Below are 17109 nucleotides of genomic sequence, written 5' to 3'. Positions count from 1 at the left end.
TGACACAGCCAAATAAATAAAAATAAACTGTAAAAAGAAAAAAAGAATTGCTAGAAGTGTGCCTAGTTGCTCAGTTGTGTCTGACTCTTTGCAACCCCATGGACTGTAGCCTGCCAGGTTCCCCTGTCCACGGAATTCTCCAGGCAAAAATACTGGAGTGGGTTGCTATTTCCTTCTCCAGAGGATCTTCCTGACCCAGGGATCAAACCCACATCTCCTGTGTCTCCTGCCCTGCAGGTGGAGTCTTTACCCTCTGAATTATCAGGAAAGCCCTAGAAGTGTACCAGGAGCTGTAAAAAATGGCAGATGAGTAGAATCTCAGAATCAGGAAAAAAAAAAACAAAAATGAGTACCCAAGAGCAGAGTAATTGCGATCATTTAGTGCAGAGCTGTAAACAGGCCCTGTGCTGTGCTGTGCTTAGTCCCTCAGTCATGTCCGACTCTTTGCGACTCCATGAACTGTAGCCCAGCAGTCTCTGTCCACGGAGAATCCTCAGGTTAGAATACTGGAGTGGTTTACCATGCCCTCCTCCAAGGTATCTTCCCAACCCAGGGATCAAACCCAGGTATCTGCATTGCAGATGGATTCTTTACCATCTGAGCCACCAGGGAAACCCAAACAGGCCCTAAGGGTCCATAATTGCTGGTTTTGCAACAAAGCACGATGATTTCCATTTAGAGTTTTGATGTGGATCATCCAGAAAGACTTAAAGGATGTAGCATGTCCTCTTTTAAAAAGGAACACAAGTTTGTTCTCTCCAAAATGGCCAAACTAAATGAAGTTAGGCACTGTTGAAGGGATAGAAATTATCTTGGGGGAAGAAAATATTTCAGTGAAATAGTCCCATACTTGGTAATTCCAAATGAACAACGGTTAGATGGTGAGGCAAGAGTATGGAGGCTGCAGGAGGTACGTTAGCTCATTTTCACCCACCTCTGCTTAGAGTCCTCACCAAGACTTTTCAACAGCGCGGAAGACAAAGGCAGAAGGAATGTTTCAGAGGAGGAGGCTAAAGAGACATGCCAACTAATTGTAGTATCTACTCTCAGATATTCAATCAGGGAAGGGGATTTAACCCAAGGACATAATAAGATCAACGAATAGGACTAGAAGATCAACGGCAGCTTAAAGCACTGGCTCTAGGTCAATTTCTAAAGTTGACACCACAAGAAAAATATTCTTGGAAAATATCGAAGTATTCAGGGTGAAGGTCATGACATGTGTAACTTACCTTCAGATTGTTTAGGGAAAAAATTATGCATGTACACATATGTGTGTGCGTGTCCATTTGTGTGTGTGCATACTGGCGGGGACAGATGATAAAACGATAAAACAAATGGAGTAAAATGTTAGCAACAGGTAAATCTTTTTTATTTTCGGTGGTGGGGGAGGCACACAGCTTGTGGAATTTTAGTTTCTGCCCCAGGGATTAAACCTGGGGACTCAACAGTGAAAAATGTGGAGTCCTAACCACTGGGGACTTCCCTGCTGGCTTAGCAGTAAAGAAGCCGCCTGCAGTACAGGAAACGCAGGAGACTCAGATTCAATCCCTGGGTCGGTAAGATCCCCTGGAGAAGGAAATGGCTACCCACTCCAGTAAACTTGCCTGGAAAATTCCACAGACAGAGGAGCCTGGCAGGCTACAGTCCATGGGATCACAAAAGTCGGACACGGCTGAAGTGACTGAACAGCAACAACACCACCACTGGACTGCCAGGGAATTCCCAACAATAGGTAAATCTTGGCAAAAAGAATAAAGATGTTCTTTGAACTATGTTTTATTTTTACAACTTTTCATAAAAGTTGGAATTATTTCCAACTTTTAAAAATATATATTTTAATTAAGGAGGTCCAAGGTGGCCACATTACCACCTAGAATGGTCACTTCTGCTCCCACTTTCTTCTGAGCTCCCAGCCGGGCCCCTCCCATCCACCCAGAGGCAGCGTAAAAACAGGACCGTTCAGCCTGCAATCCTGTTGACTCTCACACCCAGGCTGTGCCTGTTTGGAAGGTGTCCAAGCCCAGCATGTGATGGCCTTGTTCCCCGTGGCCACCTGACACTCGCCCAGGGCATGGGGGAGGTCAGTCACCGCTCACACTTCACCTCCACCTTCAGCCGGAGGCATTATTCCACACAGTTGGTCCACTGCAGTACAGAGTTTGAGGGGCCTTTTGTTCCCCTGAGTTTGGAGAAACCCTCTCAAAATCACCAGAAACTTCCTGTAGACCGGGCTTCCTCACACAGGGGTGGCTGGTATGTGGAGGGATCGAGATGGGAAGTGGAGCAATACATCAGGAAGGCCTTTATTCTGTTTTAACAGGAAAGTAGAATTTATTGGTGAGTGTGATAAGAAGGGGACAGCGCCAAGGCTCTCCGGAGCACAAGGCCTACCATTTGCCCAGGGGCAACAATTAAGGATGTGTTTGACCACAGTCATCTGGGATGAGCCACTTTTCTGTCACCATGTTTTCAAATTCATCTACATTAAACTTAGTAAGTCCCGGGACTTCTCCAATGGTCCGGTGGCTAAGACTTGGCACTCCCAAGACAGGGGACCTGGGTTCAGTCTCTGGTCAGGGAACTGAGATCCCACATAATACAACTAACAGTTCACATGCTACAACTAAAGATCTCGAATGCCACAACTAAGACCCGCCCGATGCAGGCAGATAAATAGATTTTTTAAAAATAATTAATAAACTCAGTAAACCCCTCACTTCTTGGAGACAGGGATCTTCTGGTGGCCAGGGAACTTGAATCTGGCCATGAACAGAGTCTCAGGGCTTCCCTGGTGGCTCAGCGGCAAAGAATCTGCCTGCAAAGCAGAAGCCACAGGAGACACGGGTTCGATCCCTGGCTGGGAAAGATCCCCTGGAGGAGAACATGGCAACCCACTGCAGTATTCTTGCCTAGAGAATCCCATGGACAGAGGATCCCAGCAGGCTACAGTCCATGGGGTCACAAAGATTTGGACACATCTGAGCAACTTAGCACACACCAGGGCCTCAATCACATGCTCCTTGCTCTGCAGCTTGGTACAGATGGACATTATAATTTGGCCAGTGTGGACCCTGGTCACTGGGTCCTGGCGCTTTCCAAAGGCACCGTGCATACCTTCCTGGAGCCTATCAGAGCCTAAGAGCACAGAACAGCATCTTGTTGATGCAGGTGATGTGAAGGGGTGGAGCCACACTTGGATGTGAAAGCTATCTTTGCCACAGCTTTTCACCATGTACGTGTTGGCACACACAGAGGCAGCCTCTGGGGCCTCGGAGGACAGCTGCCTATCCTCATCAGACACTGTGTGCCCACAGAGTGGGAACTCATCCACTTTTGCCTTCTTCTACCCTAGGTCAAAGATGTGGATCTTGGCATCAGGGACATTTCAGCAGAAGTGAGACTCTGGGTTCAGCTTGTTTTCATGTTACCAGTAACACCAGGCAGGGCAGAAGCTCATGGCAACAGCAGGATCTTCAGTGGGCGTGCCAAAGGGAAAGCGTCATCAGGAAGACTTTTTGTTTGTTTGTTTGTTTGTTTTTCTTGGCAGCACTATGCAGCACGTGGGATCTTAGTTCGCTGAGCAAGGATGGAACCCACTCCCCCTACATTGGAAGCATGTAATTTTAACCACTGGACCACCAGGGAAATCCCAGGAAGTTTTTTTTGTTTTGTTTTGTTTTGTTTTTCAACAAAGGGGCATCCTGAATGAGATCTTCTGGAAATGTAGGATTTGTATTAGTTTAGAAGAGAAAGAGATTTCATGTAGCCCACAGTGTGCCCAGTGCTTAGGGGCTGAAAAGAAATTGACCCACGAGGACAGTGGAGGCTGGGCACTGCCTACAGGCCATTGGCCATGGGAGCCCGGGCTGGTCCAAGGGGGCTCCTCCCCTCTGATGTGGCCACAACAGCCAAAGGACACGTCACCCGTTACCCCCAGGTGAATAAGGAGGGACGTGACTCCACTTGCAAGAAGGGCCTGGGGCTGAGTCAGGGCCCACATACAATTCTGCCCCAATCCTGCCCCACCCAGGGAAAAGGCCAGTCCCCTAAATGGGTGGGGGACCATGGAGGGAGACATTTGGGGTAAGAGGTTAGGAAACTTGCAAGATCCTGTCTCTCTCACCATCAAAATAAAGGAAGTGTCTGGGAGTTTGTTGTGTGGGTGTGAGTGCAGATGTGAAAGTGGGCATGAGTGTATGCGTGCGTACTGACTGGCCACTCGGCCATTCTGACCATCCTACAAGAGCACAGGGTGGGGGTAGGGAGGCGAGGGGCCAACATTCCCCCTCAGGACATCATACAGCACTTTGGGGCCACTCTTTTAGGAAAAATTGGCCCCTGAGGGAGTGAGGTGAGGCCTCGTCTACCCCTAACACAATCTTGCAGACCCAGGGTCCCCACAGGATCTGAGGCTGGCAGGAGGTAGAAGAAGCCACAGCCTGGGAGATAGTGCCCTCCTGTCCCTAAACTGATGAGGCAGTCTGAGCCCGGGTTGGAAAAGAATTTCCAGACAAAGAGCATTTTGGAAGGAAAGGAGTTTAAAAAGAACAAAGAGCAGAGATAACAAGGGCACTGTGAGTGCAGTGGGCCGACCTCCTGACAGACCAGGAAGATGCCACAGTTTTTGTGGGTTAATTGTCAATCTTTATAGCCTCGAGACAAAGAAAATTCTTGCCAGAAGGTTGACATTAGGTGATTGGTTAGGATAACCCACTCCAGTATTCTTGATTGAGGGACAGAGGAGCCTGGTGGGCTATAGTCCATGAGGTTGCAAAGAGTCAGACATGAATGAAGCAACTTAGTATGCAGGATGATTACTGGAGTGGGCATCTTTGCCTAATTTTCAACATAAAGCTTGTTAGTGATGATCGGGGCTTTTGGCAAGAGTTACAAAGGGGCTCATTTAGCTTCAGAGGTGACCTTGGTTCTGGGCTCCTCTTCTTGGCCGTGGTACAAGGCCTCGCACCTGTGGCCTTGGGGCAAGACTCAATGTAAACATGTAGCTTGGTGATCCTGATGGGCAGAGGGTGAGGTGCTACAGGAAGGCCCCAAGACAGGTCTGGGGCAGGTTTGTTGTTCAGTTGCTCAGTCACGTCCAACTCTTTATGACCCCATGGACTGCAGCATCCCTGGCTTTCCTGTCCATCCTGTCCAACTCCCAGAGCTTGCTCAGACGCATGTCCATCGAGTTGGTGATGCCATCTAACCAACTCATCCTCTGTCATCCCCTCCTCCTGCCTTCAATCTTTCCCAGCATCAGGGTCTTTCCCAATGAGTCAGTCTTTTGCATCAGGGGGACAAAGTATTGGAGTTTCAGCTTTAACATCAGTCCTTCCAATGAATATTCAGGGTTGATTTCCATTAGGATTGACTGCTTTGATCTCCTTGCAGTCCAAGGGATTCTCAAGAGTCTTCTCCAACACCACAGTTCAAAAGCATGGATTCTTCAGCGCTCAGCCTTCTTTATGGTCCAGCTCTTACATTCATACATGACTACTGGAAAAACCATAGTTTGACTAAATGGACCTTTGTTGGCAAAGTAATGTTTCTGCTTTTTAATATGCTGTCTAGGTTTGTCATAGCTTTTCTTCCAAGCAAGCATCTTTTAATTTCATGGCTACCAAACACCATCTTCAAGAAAATAGTCTGTCACTGTTTCCTTTGTTTCCCCGTCTATTTGCCATGAAGTGACGGGACTGGATGCCTTGATCTTAGTTTTCTGAGTGTTGAGTTTTAAGCCAGCTTTTTCACTCTCATCTTTCACCTTCATGAAGAGGCTCTTTAATTCCTCTTCGCTTTAGGTCATAAGGTTGGTGACATCCTGGGGCATGTTGGAAGGGCATCTGAGACCTGCCAGACATGCCTGAGGCTGGGTCACGAGGCTTGAGAGCCACAGGCAGGGGCAGGCTCCACCCCTGACAGAGACCCACACCTCTCCTTGCTGTGATCAGGAGAGACAGGAGGGGACTAGGTAGGATGAGTGCCGGCTTGCACAGAGGGTCAGGGCAAAGGGAAGCTGCACGAGAGTCAGAGATATGGTGCATTTCAGTATTATGTGCCGTATTTTCTTGCACATAAATCCATCTAGTCAGACACTGTGCATTCATTAAGTGTCTACTTCATGCCAAGCTTCTGCTAGAAGCTGGATTTAAAACTATGAAGAGGACTTCCTTGGTGGTCCAGTGCTCAAGAATCCACCTGCCAATGCAAGGGACACAAGTTCAATCCCTGGTCCAGGAAGATCCCACATGCCACAGAGCAACTAAGCCTGAGCATTATAACTATTGCAGCCCTTGTGGCCTAGAGGCTGAGAACCGCAGCAAGAGAAGACACTGCAATGAGAAGACACTGCAATGAGAAGCCCTCATACCGCAACTAGAGATTAGACCTGCTCTCAGTAACTGGAAGACAATGGCACCCCACGCCAGTACTCTTGCCTGGAAAATCCCATGGACGGAAGAGCCTGGTAGGCTGCAGTCCATGGGGTCGCTAAGAGTCGGACACGACTAAGCGACTTTACTTTCACTTTTCACTTTCATGCATTGGAGAAGGAAATGGCAACCCACTCCAGTGTTCTTGCCTGGAGAGTCCCAGGGACAGGGGAGCCTGGTGCGCTGCCGTCTATGGGGTCACACAGAGTCGGACACGACTGAAGTGACTTAGCATAGCATAGCATAGCAGCAACTAGAGAAAGCCTGCACACAGCAGTGAAGTACTCAGTGTAGCCAGAAATAAAATAAAAATTTTAGAGAAACTATGAAGTGTTACCTGCCCTTAAGTAGCTGACAGTCCAAGAAAGAAGACAAACAACGCTCATTAATAGGAAACAGTGAAACGAGAAACCTACTGGCTCAGTGGTAAAGAATCCGACTGCAATGTCAGAGACTTGGTTTTGATCCCTGGGTCAGGAAGATCCCCTGGAAATGGAAATAGCTACCCACTCCAGTATCTTACCTGGGAAATTCCATGGACAGAGGAGCCTGGCTGGTTACAGTCCATGGGATCACAAAAGAGTCGGACACGACTTAGTAACTAAACATGCCCAGAGAACCCAGGGGAGGTCAGGGACGGCTTCCTGGAGGAGGAATTAGCCACTCAAGGGCTGCCTCCAAGGGTGCTGATCGACAGCCTGGCAAGCATGTGGGAGTCACAGACATGCTTGATTGGGGTACAGAGTTGGGGTGTCAGCTGGGGCTCACTGTGGCCAGCTTTCCAGGCCACACTAACAGGTGGAGACTTTCTCTGGGAGGTGATGAGAGCAAAGGAGTGTAAGAGAAGAATGATCTGGTCCCATGTACCCAGGGGTGGATTGCCATGGCTCAGGGTGGAGGAGGACACATGAGAAGGGTCAGCCAGGAGTCAGAGGCCAGTTCAGTGCTTCTCAAACTTCAATATGCATGTGAATCATCCAGGAGTCTAGTTAAAATGCAACTTCTAGGGGGCAGGGGGTTTAGGATAGGGAACACATGTACACCCAAGACTGATTCATGTCAATGGCAAAACCACTACAATATTGTAAAGTAATTAGCTTCCAATTAAAATAAATAAATTTTTAAAAAATAAAGAAGAAAATAAATAAATAAATAAAATGCAACTTCTGACTCAGGAGGTATGGGGTAGGTCCCAGGAGTCTGCATTGCTCACAAGGGCTCAGATAGTTGCATGATGCCCATCTCACTATATTTCAGTGACAAGAGTGGAGCCTTAGCTGGCAAGTTGGAATGACTAAGGGAGTTTTAAAACCTCTGACATATGACTTACCTGGTGGTCCAGTGGTTGAGAATCTGCCTACCAATGCAGGGGATGCGGGTTCAATCCCTGGTCAAGGAACAAAGATCCCACATGCCTCAGGGCAACTAAGCCTGCGAGCCACAACCAGAGAAGCCCATGTGCCACAACAAGACCCAGAGCAGCCAAAAGAAAAATAAATAAATTAAAATGAAGTCTCTAGTGAATGGGAAGCAGTCAGGCAAGGGCAGATGGGCACATTGAAGCCAAGGATGGCCAAAGCCAGTGCTGAGTAACAGCCTAGTGGGGGGACCCCTCCCTCTCTGAGAGTTTCATGGAACTGGTCTAGGGTAGGATTCAGCCATGGGGCATTTTTGCTCCCTGGGTGACTCTGTGTGTTAGTTGCTCAGTCATGTCTGACTCTTCACAACCACAAAAGTAGCCCGCCAGGACTGTAGCCCTCCAGGTTCCTCTGTGCATGGGCTCGTCCAGGCAAGAATAATGGAGTGGGTGGCCATTTCCTTCTCCAGGAGGTCTTCCTGACCCAGTGATTGAACTCAGTTCTCCTGCATTGTAGGCATGTTCTTTACCTTCTGAGCCACCAAGGTGACTCTAATATATAACAAAATTTCAGGACCTCGGCTTTTAAAAGTCATTCAACACATCCAGCCAACGATAGACGTAATGAGTGCAAGAGGAAGCTGAGATCACCCTACCTTGGGAGTCTCATGCCTCTGGAAATATTCAGTGTCTGGATAGGACTGACTGTGTCCCAAATTCATTTTCTCATTTGCTTCTCACCTCAGCCCTGTGATGTAGATATTATCACCATGATTATTATCCTCTTTTTCTAGAGAGGCCAACAAAGGCTGGGCTGGGTGAAGGACTTGCTCTAGAACCTCACTCACTCCTTGGAGGCTTCACCTGTCCTTTCACCACCCCTCCTTCTAAAGGTCAGCCGCCACCACAGACAACATGAGCACTGTTTGTTTTTTTTTAATATTTATTTATTCTGCTGCACCAGGTCTTAGTTGCAGCACACGGAATCTCTGATCTTCATTGCAGCACTCAGGATCTTTAGTTGTGACATTAAAACTCTTAGTTGCAGCATGTGGGATCTAGTCTCTGGACCAGGGATCGAACCCTGGCCCCCTGCATTGGGAGTGCGGATGGAGTCTTAGTTACTGGACCACCAGAGAAGCCCACCAGCAGTGGGTTGGTAGGAAGATTTAGCGGCAGGGGTGGGGGGAGATTCACTTCCTAGCGCGTTCTCTGTAGCCTGCCCTTGGGAATCAGTCACCACTCCATTGCAGTTTGTGGGGGCAAAGGAGGAAAACAGTCACCTCCCTTCTGGGGCTACTGGTCCCTCTTACACTTGACCCATTAGCCAGATGCACTTCAGGGGTAAGAACAGAAATGCCCAGGAATTGTCAGGAGTTCAGCCCAAGGTAGAAATGAGCAGAGGGTAGGAGAGAAGGGTCATATCCCAATGTTTTATTGTTTTATCATCTGGTAAATCCTTCTGAAGCCTGGCCAGGCCCCACATCTCATATAGAATTGTTACGGGAAGCACATTGATTGAAACCGCCCACCCTGGCCAGGCACCATAGTAACCATTTGCATGAGTTGTTTTATGACAGGAGATCCTGATAAGGAATACGGAACTAATAAGCCACCACCAACCGGAAGAATTCGGGAAAGGTCAAAAGGAGACAACGCGTGTCCATCCACTTCCCAGAATCCCTCCCGCTAGCATCCATCTTGGCTGAGTGATGCGTGCACCACCAGGAAAGACTCTGAGTTAGAATGATTGATCAAAGACCACCCGGAAACTAGTCCCATCACCATCAAACCCAAGACTGTGAGCCACACAGCAGAGCAGTTCTCCTGGGTTCCCTTACCCTACTGCTCTGCACCTGGGCGCCCTTTCCCAATAAAATCTCTTGCTTTGTCAGCATTTGTGTCTCCTTGGACAATTCATTTCTGAGTGTTAGACAAGAGCCCAGTTTTGGGCCGTGGAAGGGATCTGCCTTCCTGCAACAGAATCAGGCAGGACTCAAGTGGATGGGAGGTCAGCTTGTCTAATAGGCCGTGTTCCTAGAATGACCACCCCTCCTGCACACAGTGTTTTGTGTCATCAACCAGTCCCCCAGGGAAATGAGACTTGCTTTAGAAAACCACTTGGTTTTGCAGATCAAGTCATGAAAATGTACATTTCCTTGGAACCATCCTGTTCTGAGAATCCATCCTAAAAGTATACAGAAAACAGAAAAAGCTAAATGCAAGAAGAGGATTCACGGATGGGGGACAGATAAATTAAGAGTTTGAGATTAACATATACACACTGTGTGTGGGTGTGTGAGAATTGCTCAGTCGTGTCCAACTCTTTGCGACCCCATGAACTATAGCCCACCAGGCTTCTCTGTCTGGAATTTTCCTAGCAAGGAAAATTTCTGGGCAAACAACAGGAGTGGGTTGCCATGCCCTTCTCCAGGGGATCTCCCCAACCCAGGGGTCAAACCAGGATCTCCCACATTGCAGGCAGATTCTTTACCATCTGAATCACCAGAGAAACTCCATACACACTTTACTATGTATACAACAGAAAATAGATAAGCAATAAGGAGCTACTGTATAACCCAGGGAACTATACTCAATATTTTGCAATAACCTATCAGGGAAAAGAAACTGAAAAAGAATCACTTTGCTGTACACCTGGAACTAAATAACATTGTAAATCAACTCTACCTTAATTTAAAAAAAAGAGAGAGAGAATTCATGAAAAATCAAAGGCTCCTTCAATGTCCATCTAGAGAAGAGGAGACGCTGTTATTTATAAATTATTACACAAACTTTGCTAATTGTGGTCAAGAAGATTAACTCAGAAAACGTGAAAATGCTTTTCCCACATGGGGAAAAGAAAATCAGAACCCCAAATTGCATTTGCACAGGCTTGTCAACCATTAACAAATCGCATACACAAAGGCTGAAAAAAATAATTCAAATGAAGAGTGGCTTAACATGCATATGAATCACCCAGGGGAGGGTCTGGGTAAAATGCAGGACCATATTTAATTTTAATTTATTTTTGGTATCTTTATTTCAATAATAAAATTTCAACTACATAAAATGACATAGAAATTTCAAGAAATGTTTATGCTAACTGAAAAAGGAACAGAAAATGATGTATACATTAAGATTCTCTGTTTTTTGAGTAAAACCTCTTTTTTTTTCCTTTATGCATATTGTGAGCACCTGCCCTGAACTGCCTTGGGGCATTAAGGGATGAGCCCATTGGTGCTGACTGTACCATTCACCCTACCCCCACCACTCCTATCCCCACCATGCCCATCCCCCCCAACCCCTCCATATTCACCTCCCCCCACAACCTCCCACACAAGCCAATCAATACTGCCCACAATGTCCAGACACAGCCATCCGGAGGGACAGGAAAGCACGTCTGTTGGGATAAGGGCAATTCCAGAAGGTGATGCCCACCAGCCTCTTGAAAAGTAAGCAGGAGCTTCCCCGGAGATTATATGAAAAATTCCTAGCCAAGCAACTGCAGCTGTAAAAGGGGGAAAGAGGGGTCATGAACCCACAACTGTTCCCAGGGCCCACAGCGGGTGGGGGAGGGGGCAAGACCAGATTAAGAAGGTTCCTGTGCCCTAATAAAAGAGCTTGACCTGGACTCCGCAGCTGGTGGGGAGCCCTGGCAGCGTTTTGAGCAGGATGAGGTGTCAAAGCCGCTCTGGTGTCAGAGCAGGGGAGGCTGGGCAGGCTAGGATGAGGGGAGCTGCCAAGCTGACCTCCATGGCCCAGGCAGGAGCTGTGAGCGCCTGGATTCATGAGGGGGTAAGGGAGAGCTGGCCAGGGAGTCACTGGGCTCATCAGGACCTGGGGACTGATTAACCGAAGGGGATTCTGGAGGGAAATGAGGATGAGACACTGAGAAACCTGCAAGTATATGACCACCAAACCAGAAATATCAGCAAGAAGAGCAGGGGCTTGTTAAGACAAAGCCTTCGTCCACAAACTAGAGAGAGCATTCGGGCTCCACCAGCGCTGACCTGACACCCTTGGGGCCTGATATATCTCAGAAGTCAGTATTTTCTGAGTCTAAGGAGGTAACACATGATTTACTGTATATATGCATGATCACACACTTGCTGAAGTCTGATGCAACAGCCCATAATCTAATACATTAGCATTCCTGCTGCCAAGCCATGAATATTCATTCACACGAAGTAGGTCTACAAAGACAATAAACAACCTCAGGTCAGGTCAATCAAGGCTGCCACCAAATGAGTTTGAAATCCTTTGGGTTTGGGGAAGTGAGATTGAGGATGAGGGATGTTGCTTGAGCAACTATGGTAGCTGAAGACCCAGTGGCAGGTGGGCCCCTCAGAGAGACAGGAGCAGAAGAAAGCTGAGCACAGAGTCCTGGCAACAACCATGTGGGGGCCGAGGCAGGAGAGGACCCAGCAAAAGAAGCTGAGAGGGAGCTGCCAGATTTACAGGGAAGAAGTAGGAGGAAGGGCTGTCCCAGCAACCCCAGAAGGAAAGAAGGAACCATGAACAGTGACAGTGCTACAGAAAAACCAGGGGCAGAAAAGGCCCAAGGTCACAGGACTGGAGACTTGGACCCTGTGGGATGTCAGTGGCAAGAGGTAGTAGCAGTAGAATGAGGGCAGAGGGCAGGGAAGGGGGAGCCACAGGTGAAGACCTCCTTTTGCAGGAACCAACTGGACATGGAACAACAGACTGGTTCCAAATAGGAAAAGGAGTACGTCAAGGCTGTATATTGTCACCCTGCTTATTTAACTTATATGCAGAGTACATCATGAGAAATGCTGGGCTGGAAGAAACACAAGCTGGAATCAAGATTGCTGGGAGAAATATCAATAACCTCAGATATGCAGATGACACCACCCTTATGGCAGAAAGTAAAGAGGAACTAAAAAGCCACTTGATGAAAGTGAAAGAGGAGAGTGAAAAAGTTGGCTTAAAGCTCAACATTCAGAAAACGAAGATCATGGCATCCCGTCCCATCACTTCATGGGAAATAGATGGGGAAACAGTGGAAACAGTGTCAGACTTTATTTTGGGGGGCTCCAAAATCACTGCAGATGGTGACTGCAGCCATGAAATTAAAAGACGCTTACCCCTTGGAAGGAAAGTTATGACCAACCTAGATAACATATTCAAAAGCAGAGACATTACTTTGCCAACAAATGTTCATCTAGTCAAGGCTATGGTTTTTCCTGTGGTCGTGTATGGATGTGAGAGTTGGACTGTGAAGACGGCTGAGCACCGAAGAATTGATGCTTTTGAACTATGGTGTTGGAGAAGAGTCTTGAAAGTCCCTTGGACTGCAAGGAGATCCAACCAGTCCATTCTAAAGGAGATCAGCCCTGGGATTTCTTTGGAAGGAATGATGCTAAAGCTGAAACTCCAGTACTTTGGCCACCTCATGCCAAGAGTTGACTCATTGGAAAAGACTCTTGATGCTGGGAGGGATTGGGGGCAAGAGGAGAAGGGGACGACAGAGGATGAGATGGCTGGATGGCATCACTGACTCGATGGACGTGAGTCTGAGTGAACTGCGGGAGTTGGTGATGGACAGGGAGGCCTGGCGTGTTGCGATTCATGGGGTCGCAAAGAGTCGGACATGACTGAGCGACTGATCTGATCTGATCTGGCCAAAAAAGCAATGAGACTGGGTTACAGAATTAGACTGATGGTGCGGCTGCAGGACCTGGGGTCTCGATGAGTGACAGAGAAGATGAAGGACAGAAAGTGAGTTCAAAGACACTGCAGCACTATTTACAATAGCCAGGACATGGAAGCAACCTGGGTATCCATTGACAGATGAACGGATAAAGAAGATGTGGTACATATGTACAATGGAATATCACTCAGCTATTAAAAGGAATGAAATTGGGTCATTTGTAGAGATGTGGATGGACCTAGAGTCTGTCATACAGAGTGAAGTAAGTCAGAAAAAGAGAAACAAATATTGTGTATTAACGCATAATGTGCAGAATCTAGAAAAATGGTACAGATGAACCTATTTGCAGGGCAGGAATAATGACACAGATGTAGAGAACAAATATGTGGACAAGGGGAAGGTGGGATGAACTGGGAGATGAGCATTTACACATAGACACTGCGTGCATGCTTAGTCGCTCAGTTATGTCCAACTCTTTGCAATCCTATAGACTGTAGCCCACCAGGCTCCTCTGTCCATTGGATTCTCCAGGCAAGAATACTGGAGTGGGTTGTCATGCCCTCCTCCAGGGGATCTTCCCAACACAGAGACTGAACCCAGGTCTCCTGCATGGCAGGCAGATTCTTTGCCATCTGAGCCACTAGGGAAGCTCATATAGACATTACCATGTGTAAAACAGATAGCTAGCAGGAAGCTGTTGTATAGCACAGAGTGCCCAGCTCTGTACTCTGTGATGACCTAGAGGGGTGGGATGGGGGTGGGAGGGAGGTCCAAGAGGAAGTAGATATATGTATACATATAACTGAGAGACAGGGAAGCCTGGCACGCTGCTGTCCATGGGGTCCAAATAGTCAGACACAAAGGAATGGCTGAACAACAGCAATAGCTGATTCACTTCATTGTGTAGTAGAAACTAATACAACATGGTAAAGCAATTATACTCCAATAAAAAAAATTTCAAATGGCATCCACTGAAAGACATGTATAAGAATGTTCGTGGCATCTTTATTCACAATAATCCCCAAACTGGAAACAACCTGAAGGCCCATCAAGACCAGAAAAGATAAACAGTGACTTATCCATCCAATGGGGTTAGAAGGAGAATAAACTGTATTGCCCACAATAACTTGGGAATTTCACGGACACAATGTCAAGCATAAGAACTCATGTATTGGGACTCCTCTGGTGGTGCACTGGATAAAAATCTGCCTGCCAATGCAGGGGACACAGTTTTGATCCCTGGGGCAGGAGGATTCCACATGCCCTGGGGCAGCTAGGCCCGTGCTCCACAATTATTGGAGCCTGTGCACCTAGAGCCTGTGCTCTGCAGCAGGAAAGGCTGGTGTAAAAGGGAAGCCCGTGCACTGCAACTTGAGAGTGGGCCCCAGCTGCAGAAACTAAAGAAAGCCGGAGTGCAGCAACAAAGACCCAGAGAAGCCAGGAATAAATAAATAAATAAAAATTTTAAAAAGAGAAGGAACTCATGTATTTTACTGTCTGTACATTACACCTCAAGGAAAAAAGTTAAGGATGATGGACTTGAGGGTTTCAGATGAGAAGCAGTGTAGGAGAGGACCAGGCCCTGCAATCCAGGGCTGAAGCAGATCCCAGGGAGGCTGATGGAGTCTGAGAAAGGAGGGAACCACGTGCCCCCTGGACAACTGAGCCCCTCAATAGTGACATGATTGTAGGGACTTCCCTGGTGGTCCAGTGCCTAAGACTCCGAGAGTCAAATGCAGGGGGTATGGGGTTGATCCCCAGTTGGGGAGCTAAGATCCCAAGATCCCACATGCCCTGTGGCACAAATAAAAATTTACAAAAAACAAAAGCAAAAAATGAAACAGTGACATGATGTGAAACGGCTATGAAAACCTACTTTGCAAAGTGGGTGGCACTGTATTCAGTTCAATTCAGTTCAGTTCAGTCTCTCAGTCGTGTCCGACTCTTTGTGACCCCATGAATTGCAGCACACCAGGCCTCCCTGTCCATCACCAACTCCCGGAGTTCACTCAAACTCATGTCCATCGAGTCAGTGATGCCATCCAGCCATCTCATCCTCTGTCGTCCCCTTCTCCTCCTGCCCCCAATCCCTCCCAACATCAGAGTCTTTTCCAATGAGTCAACTCTTCACATGAGGTGGCCAAAGTACTGGAGTTTCAGCTTTAGCATCATTCCTTCCAAAGAAATCCCAGGGCTGATCTCCTTCAGAATGGACTGGTTGGATCTCCTTGCAGTCCAAGGGACTCTCAAGAGTCTTCTCCAACAACACAGTTCAAAAGCATCAATTCTTCGGCGCTCAGCCTTCTTCACAGTCCAACTGTCACGTCCATACATGACCACAGGAAAAACCGTATTATTAATGGTTTATTTAATGAAACTGCCGGTTCCAGCTGCTTCCTCCCTGTCTGGCCCAGGTCTGGCCCCCAAATCCACTGCAGCTTCTGTTGGGCAACAGTGTGGACACCTCCCCACACACACAGTGCACACACACACCGCACACCACGTGGCACACTCTCACAAGGACCAAACCTGGATAAAGGCTTTAGTGACACCATATCAGTGGAGTAGCCCTGGCTGGCCCACTACAGCTGAGGTCCTCTAGGACCAGCCTGGTCACACTGGGCTCCTTTTCCTCTGAACCGAGCTCCTCTCTAAGGGACTTCCGGCTCTCAGGCACATTCAATATCCCCTGTCTGCTCACCAGTCTCTCGGGACCTCCATGTATGTGACCCAGGACAGACCCGGCAGGCCACAGGGGACCATGAACAATAGCTGCCAGGCACAGCAGTTTCCTCAGCCAAGACTGTTGTTGTTTTAGTCACTAAGTTGTGTCCAACTCTCTTTGACCCCATGGACTGTAGCCCACCAGGCTCCTCTGTCCATGGGATTCTCCAGGCAAGAATACTGAAGTAAGTTGCCATGCCCTTTTCCAGGGGATCCTCCTAACTCAGGGATCAAACCTGCATCTCCTGCTTGGTAGTGGTTCTTTATCACTGAACCACCTGGGAAGCTAAGATTATATCCATCCAAAAATGGATAGTCTCTGTGGCGCAATCGGTTAGCGCATTTGGCTATTAATCAAAAGGTTCATGGTTCGAGCCCACCCAGGGACGAATTGGCTTGGACTCTAGCCATGTCTCAACTGTTGGGCTTACCTTGTGGCTCAGCTGGTAAAGAATTTGCCTGCCACGTGGGAGACTTGGGTTTGATCGCTGGGTTGGGAAGATCCCCTGGAGAAGGGAAAGGCTACCTACTTCAGTATTCTGACCTGGAGAATTCCATGGACTGTATAATTCATGGGGTCGCAAAGAGTTGGAACAACTGAGCAACTTCACTTTCATACTTTCACTTTCTTTCAAAAATGGGTAGGACACTTACTTCCTGAGTCTTCATTTTCTCTTCAATAAAACAACTAGGTCCCAGTTAATTTTTAAGGGAGATACGTTAGACAGGCATCATACATTTCTCAAATTCAGTCTAAGCTAAAGGCAGGCAGCAACCCAGCTCCTGGCTGTGAGGCTCCAAGTTCAGGCAGGGTGCATCCCAGGAGTTCGGGCAGCACAAGCTAAGCCCTGTGCAAAGATTCTAGGTCGGCAGGAGAGTGACCTAATTAAACACACAGGCTTATTCTTAGATGAGGAGCCCCA

The 17109-nt window shown here is 47.7% G+C and overlaps 1 non-coding gene and 1 pseudogene across 1 annotated transcript; one reads left to right on the top strand and one right to left on the bottom strand.

Moving 5' to 3' along the window:
- Positions 1 to 3008: 3008 nt before the first annotated feature.
- Positions 3009 to 3427, bottom strand: LOC133256585 (large ribosomal subunit protein uL16-like; annotated as a pseudogene).
- A 13074-nt stretch (positions 3428 to 16501) lies between these two features.
- Positions 16502 to 16575, top strand: TRNAN-AUU (transfer RNA asparagine (anticodon AUU)). The gene has a single exon. It is a non-coding gene; the product is annotated as a tRNA-Asn (tRNA).
- Positions 16576 to 17109: the final 534 nt, after the last annotated feature.

The sequence above is a fragment of the Bos javanicus genome, chromosome 11, assembly GCF_032452875.1.
Source record: "Bos javanicus breed banteng chromosome 11, ARS-OSU_banteng_1.0, whole genome shotgun sequence".
In the NCBI taxonomy this organism is placed as follows: domain Eukaryota; kingdom Metazoa; phylum Chordata; class Mammalia; order Artiodactyla; family Bovidae; genus Bos; species Bos javanicus.
Note: the sequence above shows the minus strand (reverse complement) of the source record. Positions and strands in the feature narration are given on the sequence as shown.